General features: G+C 38.3%; 1 pseudogene; it reads right to left on the reverse strand.

The window, feature by feature from the left end:
* Window positions 1-4,169: 4,169 nt before the first annotated feature.
* On the reverse strand, window positions 4,170-4,850 carry LOC146999621 (MARCKS-related protein pseudogene; annotated as a pseudogene).
* Between the last annotated feature and the right edge of the window lie 4,118 nt (window positions 4,851-8,968).

Below are 8,968 nucleotides of genomic sequence, written 5' to 3' on the forward strand. Positions count from 1 at the left end.
TTATAATTTTCTACTTTTTTTCAGGTTTTCTCGCCATATTCTGGGTAATACAGTGTGAATTTTTAATTTTCCTCTGTTTTCATGTTTTCTCCTATATTCTCTGTCTATAGGACACACTGCAGGACCCAGGATATTCCTAGAAACCCTGAAAAACGTGGAAAATTAAAAATACACGCTGTAGGACCCAGAATATGGCAACAAACCCTAAAAAAGTAGAAAATTAAAAACTCACACTGAAGGACCCCGAATATGGCGAGAAACCATGAAAAAAGTGGAAAAATTTTCCACATTTTTCAGGTTTTCTCGCCATATTCCGGGTCCTTCAGTGTGAATTTTTAATTTTCCACGTTTTCAGGTTTTTTCGTCATATTCTGGGGTCCTACAGTGTGATTTTCTCATTTCCACGTTTTTCTGGTTTTCTTGCCATATTCCAGGTCCTTTTATGTGAATTTTTAATTTTCCACTTTTTTTTTTTTGTATTTCTTGCCATATTCTGGTTAATACAGTGTGACTTTTTAATTTTCCACTTTTTTCATGGTTTATCGCCATATTCTGGGTCAGACAGTGTGAATTTTTAATTTTCACTTTTTTTCAGTGTTTCTCGGCATATTCTGGGTCCTGCAGTGTGATTTTCACATTTATGACTTTTTTCAAGTTTTTTCCCAATTCTGGGTCCTACAGTGTGATTATTCTCATTTTCCAACTTTTTCAGGTTTTCTACACATATTCGGGGTCCTTCAGTGTGAATTTTTAATTTTCTACTTTTTTCAGGGTTTCTCGCCATATTCTGGGTCCTACAGCGTGTATTTTAATTTTCCACGTTTTTCAGGGTTTCTTGCAATATTCTGGGTCCTACAGTGTGATTTTCTCATTTATGACGTTTTTCAAGTTTTTTCCCAATTCAGGATCCTAAAGTATGATTATTCTCATTTTTAACCTTTTTCAGGTTCTCTCCCCATATTCGGGGTCCTTCAGTGTTAATTTTTAATTTTCTACTTTTTTCAGGTTTTCTGGCCATATTCTGTGTCCTTCAGTGTGAGATTTTAATTTTCCTCGTTTTTTAGGTTTTCTCCCAATATTCCTGGTCCTTAAGTGTGAATTTTTAATTTTCCACGTTTTTCAGGTTTTTTATCATATTCTGGGGTCCTACATTGTGATTTTCTCATTTCCACCTTTTTTCAGATTTTCTTGTCATATTCCAGGTCCTTTTCTGTTTATTTTTAATTTTCCACGTTTTTTTTTGTATTTCTTGCCATATTTTGGTTAATACACTGTGAATTTTTTTTAAAGATTTATTTATTTATTATATGTAAGTATACTGTAGCTGTCTTCAGACACTTTATTATAGGGCGCCAGATCTCGTTACGGATGTTTGTTAGCCATCATGTGGTTGCTGGGATTTGAACTCTGGACCTTTGGAAGAGCAGTCGGGTGCTCTTACCCACTGAGCCATCTCACCAGCCCCCCAGTGTGAATTTTTAATTTTCCACATTTTTCATGGTTTATCGCCATATTCTGAGTCCAACAGTGTGACTATTTAATTTTCACTTTTTTCAGGGTTTCTCGGCATATTCTGGGTCCTGCAGGGTAATTTTCTAATTTTCGAAGTTTTTCAAGTTTTCTTGTAATTCTGGGTCCTACATTGTGAATATTCTCATTTTTCACCTTTTTCAGGTTTTCTTGCCATGTTTGGGGTCCTTCCGTGTGAGTTTTTAATTTTCTACTTTTTCATGGTTTATCTCCATATTCTGGGTCCGACAGTGTTAATTTTTTATTTTCCACGTTTTTCATGGTTTTTCATCATATTCTGGGGTCCTACAGTGTGATTTTCTCATTTCCACGTTTTTCAGGTTTTCTCGCCATATTCTGGGTCCTTCAGTGTGAGTTTTTAATTTTCCTCGTTTTTTAGGTTTTCTCGCCATATTCCGGGTCCTTCAGTGTGAATTTTTAATTTTCCACGTTTTCAGGTTTTTTCATCATATTCTGGGGTCCTACAGTGTGATTTTCTCATTTACACGTTTATCAGGTTTTCTTGCCATATTCCAGGTCCTTTTCTGTGAATTTTTAATTTTCCAATTTTTTTTTTATTTCTTGCCATATTCTGGTTAATACAGTGTGACTTTTTAATTTTCCACTTTTTTCATGGTTTATAGCCATATTCTGTGTCTGACAGTTTGAATATTTAATTTATACTTTTTTCAGGGTTTCTCCGCATATTGTGGGTCCTGCTGTGTAATTTTCTCATTTTCAACGTTTTTCAATTTTTTTGTAATTCTGGGTTCTACAGTGTGATTTTCTCATTTTCCAGCTTTTTCAGGTTTTCTGGCCATATTTGAGGTCCTTCCATGTGAGTTTTTAATTTTCTACTTTTTTCAGGGTTTCTCGCCATATTGTGGGTCCTACAGCGTGCATATTAATTTTCCACGTTTTTCAGGGTTTTTCGCCATATTGTGTGTCCTACAGCGTGCATATTAATTTTCCACGTTTTTCAGGGTTTCTCTCCATATTCTGGGTCCTACAGTGTGATTTTCTCATTTATGACGTTTTTCAAGATTTTTCCCAATTCTGGGTCCTACACTGTGATTATTCTCATTTTCAACATTTTTCAGATTTTCTCCTCATATTCGGGGTCCTTCAGTGTGAATTTTTAATTTTCTACTTTTTTCAGGTTTTCTCGCCATATTCTGGGTCCTTCAGTGTGAGTTTTTAATATTCCACGTTTTTCAGGTTTTTTCATCATATTCTGGGGTCCTACAGTGTGATTTTTTCATTTCCACGTTTTTCAGGTTTCTTGCCATATTCCAGGTCCTTTTCTTGAATTTTTAATTTTCCACGTTTTTTTTTTTTTTATTTCTTGCCATATTCTGGTTAATACTGTGTCAATTTTTAATTTCCTCTTTTTTTTCATGGTTTATCGCCATATTCTTGGTCCGACAGTGTGAATTTTTAATTTTCAGTTTTTTCAGGGTTTCTCAGCATATTCTGGGTCCTGTAGAGTAATTTTCTCATTTTCGAAGTTTTTCAAGTTTTCTCGTAATTCTGGGTCCTACAGTGTGATTTTTCTCATTTTCCACCTTTTTCAGGTTTTCTCCACATATTCGGGGTCCTTCAGTGTGAATTTTTAATTTTCTACTTTTTTCAGGTTTTCTCGCCATATTCTGGGTCCTTCAGTGTGAGTTTTTAATATTCCTCATTTTTAGGTTTTTTCGCCATATTCCGGGTCCTTCAGTGTGAATTTTTAATTTTCCCTGTTTTTCAGGGGTTTTATCATATTCCTGGGTCCTACAGTGTGATTTTCTCATTTCCACCTTTTTCAGGTTTTTTTTTTTTGCCTTATTCCGGGTGCTTTTCAGTGACTTTTTAATTTTCCACGTTTTTTTTTTTTTTTTTTTTTTTTTTTTGTATTTCTTACCATATTCTGGTTAATAGAGTGTGAATTTTTTTTTTTAAAGGGACAACATTTATTCCTTTTCCAAATGTTACAGTAAATCCGGGTGGAAGAATGGTTTTAGCAGTTAGAAAAAAAAAAGTACAAATCTGGGGTTTGGCCATTAAAAGTTATTTACAACAATGGGAGGGGGGAAAAAAGACAACAAGAAGTTGTTTCACATTACAGACCTCCCTCCTGAAGCCTAACACTTGCTTATCAAGTCAGAGACATGGTTCATTTCACAAGCTGGAGGTTTGAACTTGAGTAAGACATTTATAAAAACCCAGACGGGGCAATGTCCTCCCCAGCCCAGGTGCCACTAGGCACAGCACAAGAGACTAAGAATTCAACAGGGAAAGGCTGGACACTCAGGGTTTGGGAGTATAAGCCCCCACTTCTGGCTCAGGGGGTTGAGAAGCAGGATAAACAAAACGAACTTGGAAAAGAATTGGAAACCCAGCAATTGCCTTCTGCAGGGATGGGGCTCGGGAAGGAGGTAGGGACAGGGCATTTCACATCACTAACCTAACGTGGGAAACCGTAAGGGACCATCTTCAACTGGCCTTAAGAGTAAGACCAAATGGCTGATGGGAGAATCCACAGGAGGGCGAAAAGGGAGCGTGGCTGGGAGGGGGCAACAAGCCCCTTCCTTTCTGGGCACAGGAAGGCAGCCAGGGCACAAGGTCCAGGCAGTGACCTCACAAGGACAGCACAGTTTTTGCAGCTTAGAGATCACCCCACCTGTCCCCCACCCCTACTCATTCTGCTCAGCACTGGCAGGTGTGGGGCCACTCTCTGGGCCCGAGGGAGTGGATGGCTCTGCAGCCTGGGGCCCTGCCTCCTCTTCTGTGTCTCCTTCCTTGGAGGGCAGCACTAGCCTCTGCTCCCTTGGCCTGGGGCTCTTGGCTCTCAGGGGGTGGCAGCGGCCTTCCCTTCTTGGGCAGTGCCCTCGTCGCTGCAGGCGCTCATCTCGCCCTGCTCCTGCTCTTCCTCTGTTGGCGAGGAGGCTGAGGAATCACCCCCACCCCTCCTTCCGATTTCTCTTGAAGGACAGGCCACTCAATTTGAAAGGCTTCTTGAAAGAGAATTTCTTCTTCTTCTTGGGGGTCTCCTTGGGGGCGACCTCCCCCTTGGCCTCAGCTTCCTGGCTAGGGGGGCGCTGGCTCGATGGCATCACCAGTAGCCCCCAGCTGCCTCATCTGTTCCGTTCACGGGTGGTGACTCCCCTTCACCCTTGGGGGTTAAGTCTCCATTGCTTCTCACGTGGCCATTCTCCTGTCCGTTGGCCTTCGCGGGGGAAGCGCCCCGCTGCCTCCTCGGCGGTCACCTCGCCCCGGGGAGCCTTAGAGCTCTGGCTGCCCATGATGGGGGTCTGCTGGGGGCGCCCGGAGCCGCCCCGCGCTGGCGCCGCAGGGGATAGTTCGGCTGGGACCGCCCGGCGGGCAGAGGGGGTGGGGCCGCGTCCGAGGGGGAGGGGGTACGGGGGGCAAAGCGCGCTGCACCCCCGCTCCGCAGCCGACCCGCTAGCTGCGCCCACTGCTGCTGTGCTCCGCGCCAGAATCGAGTGTGAATTTTTAATTTTCCACTTTTTTCATGGTTTATCGCCATATTCTGGGTCGGACAGTGTGAATTTTTTAATTTTCCACGTTTTTCATGGTTTTTCATCATATTCTGGGGTCCCTACAGTGTGATTTTCTCATTTCCACGTTTTTCAGGTTTTCTTGCCATATTCCAGGTCCTTTTATGTGAATTTTTAATTTTCTATGTTTTTTTAAATTTCTTGCCATATTCTGGTTAATACAGTGTGAATTTTTAATTTTCCACTTTTTAAATGGTTTATAGCCATATTCGGGGTCCGACAGTGTGAATTTTTAATTTTTACTTTTTTTCAGTGTTTCTCAGCATAATCTGGGTCCTGCAGTGTGATTTTCTCATTAATGAGGTTTTTCAAGTTTTTTCCCAATTCTGGGTCCTACAGTGTGATTATTCTCATTTTCAACCTTTTTCAGGTTTTCACCATATATTCGGTGTCCTTCAGTGTGAATTTTTAATTTTCCCTGTTTTTCAGGTTTTATCATCATATTCTGGGGTCCTACAGTGTGATTTTCTCATTTCCACGTTTTTTCAGGTTTTCTTGCCATATTCCAAGGCCTTTTCTGTGAATTTTTAATTTTCTATGTTTTTTTTGAATTTCTTACCATATTCTGGTTAATACAGTGTGAATTTTTATTTTTCCATTTTTTCATGGTTTATCGCCATATTCTGGGTCCGACAGTTTGAATTTTTAATTTTCACTTTTTTAAGGGTTTCTCAGCATATTCTGGGTCCTGCAGTGTAAAATTCTCATTTTCGTCATTTTTTCAAGTTTTCTTGTATTTCTGGGTCCTACAGTGTGATTTGCTCATTTTCCACCTTTTTCAGGTTTTCTCAAAATATTTGGTGTCCTTCCGTGTGAGTTTTAATTTTCTACTTTTTTCAGGGTTTCTCGCGATATTCTGGGTCTTACAGCGTGTATTTTAATTTTCCACGTTTTTCAGGGTTTCTCGCCATATTCTGGGTCCTACAGTGTGAGATTTTAATTTTCCTCGTTTTTAGGTTTTCTCGCCATATTCTGGGTCCCTTCAGTGTGAATTTTTAATTTTCCACGTTTTTCAGTTTTTTTCATCATATTCTGTGGTCTTACAGTGTGATTTTCTCATTTCCATGTTTATCAGGTTTTCTTGCCATATTCCAGGTCCTTTTCTCTGAATTTTTAATTTTCTATGTTTTTTTGGTATTTCTGGCCATATTCTGGTTAATACAGTGTGAATTTTTAATTTTCCACTTTTTTCATGGTTTATCGCAATATTCTGGGTCAGAAGGTGTAAATTTTAATTTTCACTTTTTTTCAGTGTTTCTAGGCATATTCTGGTTTCTCCAGTGTGATTTTCTCATTTATGACGTTTTTCAAGTTTTTTCCCAATTCTGGGGTCCTACAGTGTGATTATTCTCATTTTCAACCTTTTTCAGGTTTTCTCCACATATTCGGGGGTCCTTCAGTGTGAATTTTTAATTTTCTACTTTTTTCAGGTTTTCTCGCCATATTCTGGGTCCTTCAGTGTGAGTTTTTAATTTTCCTCGTTTTTTAGGTTTTCTCGCCATATTCTGGCTCCTTCAGTGTGCATTTTTAATTTTCCATGTTTTTCATGTTTTTTCATCATATTCTGGGGTCCTACAGTGTGATTTTCTCATTTCCACATTTTTCAGGTTTTCTTGCCATATTCCAGGTCCTTTTCTTTGAATTTTTAATTTTCCACTTTTTTTTTAATATTTCTTGCCATATTCTGGTTAATACAGTGTGAATTTTTAATTTAAACTTTTTTCAGGGTTTCTCGCCATATTCTGGGTCCTACAGCGTGTATTTTAATTTTCCACGTTTTTCAGGGTTTTCTCCCATATTCTGGGTCCTACAGTGTGATTTTCTCATTTATGACGTTTTTCAAGTTTTTTCCCCAGTTCTGGGGTCCTACAGTGCGATTATTCTCATTTTCAACCTTTTTCAGGTTTCTCTCCCCATATTCGGGGTCCTTCATTGTGAATTTTTAATTTTCTACTTTTTTCAGGTTCTTCTCGCCATATTCTGGGTCCTTCTGTGTGAGATTTAAATTTTCCTCGTTTTTTTAGGTTTTCTCCCAATATTCCGGGTCCTTCAGTGTGAATTTTTAATTTTCCTCGTTTTTCATGGTTTTTCATCATATTCTGGGGGTCCTACAGTGTGATTTTCTCATTTCCCAACGTTTTTCAGGTTTTCTTGCCATATTCCAGGTCCTTTTCTATGAATTTTAATTTTCTATGTTTTTATGTATTTCTTCCCATATTCTGGTTAATACAGTGTGAATTTTTAATTTTCCACTTTTTTCATGGTTTATCGCCATATTCTGGGTCCGACAGTGTGAATTTTTAATTTTCACTTTTTTTCAGTGTTTCTCGGCATATTCTGGGTCCTGCAGTGTGATTTTCTCATTTATGACGTTTTTCAAGTTTTTTCCCAATTCTGGGTCCTACAGTATGAATATTCCTATTTTCAACCTTTTTTCAGGTTTTCTCCACATATTCGGGGTCCTTCATCATGAATTTTTAATTTTCTACTTTTTTCCACGTTTTCTCGCCATATTCTGGGTCCTTCAGTGTGAGTTTTTAATTTTCCTCCTTTTTTAGGTTTTCTCGCCATATTCCGGGTCCTTCAGTTTGAATTTTTAATTTTCCACGTTTTCTGGTTTTTTTCATCATATTCTGGGGTCCCTACATTGTGATTTTCTCATTTCCATGTTTTTCAGGTTTTCTTTCCATAATCCTGGTCCTTTTTAGTGAATTTTTAATTTTCAACTTTTTTTTTAATTTCTTGCCATATTCTGGTTAATACAGTGTGAATTTTTAATTTTCTACTTTTTTCATGGTTTATCGCCATATTCTGGGCCCGACAGTGTGAATTTTTTATTTTCACGTTTTTCATGGTTTTTCATCATATTCTGTGGTCCTACAGTGTGATTTTCTCATTTCCACGTTTTTCAGGTTTTCTCGCCATATTCTGGGTCCTTCAGTGTGAGTTTTTAATTTTCCTCGTTTTTTAGGTTTTCTCGCCATATTCCGGGTCCTTCAGTGTGAATTTTTAATTTTCCACGTTTTCAGGTTTTTTCATCATATTCTGGGGTCCTACAGTGTGATTTTCTCATTTACACGTTTATCAGGTTTTCTTGCCATATTCCAGGTCCTTTTCTGTGAATTTTTAATTTTCCACTTTTTTTTTTGTATTTCTTGCCATATTCTGGTTAATACAGTGTGACTTTTTAATTTTTCACTTTTTTCATGGTTTATAGCCATATTCTGTGTCTGACAGTGTGAATATTTAATTTATAGTTTTTTTCATGGTTTCTCCGCATATTGTGGGTCCTGCTGTGTAATTTTCTCATTTTCAACGTTTTTCAATTTTTTTTGTAATTCTGGGTTCTACAGTGTGATTTTCTCTTTTCCAGCTTTTTCAGATTTTCTGGCCATATTTGGGGTCCTTCCATGTGAGTTTTTAATTTTCTACTTTTTTCAGGGTTTCTCGCCATATTGTGGGTCCTACAGCGTGCATATTAATTTTCCACGTTTTTCATGGTTTCTCGCCATATTCTGGGTCCTACAGTGTGATTTTCTCATTTATGACGTTTTTCAAGATTTTTCCCAATTCTGGGTCCTACACTGCGATTATTCTCATTTTCAACATTTTTCAGGTTTTCTCCTCATATTCGGGATCCTTCAGTGTGAATTTTTAATTTTCTATTTTTTTCAGGTATTCTCGCCATATTCTGGGTCCTTCAGTGTGAGTTTTTAATATTCCACACGTTTTTCAGGTTTTTTCATCATCTTCTGGGGTCCTACAGTGTGATTTTCTCATTTCCACGTTTTTCAGTTTTCTCGCCATATTCTGGGTCCTTCAGTGTGAGATTTTAATTTTCCTCTTTTTTAGGTTTTCTCCCCATATTCCTGGTACTTCAGTGTGAATTTTTAATTTTC

Source organism: Mus caroli, unplaced genomic scaffold (assembly GCF_978045245.1).
Source record: "Mus caroli unplaced genomic scaffold, Mus_caroli_1 scaffold_477, whole genome shotgun sequence".
Taxonomy (NCBI): Eukaryota; Metazoa; Chordata; class Mammalia; order Rodentia; family Muridae; genus Mus; species Mus caroli.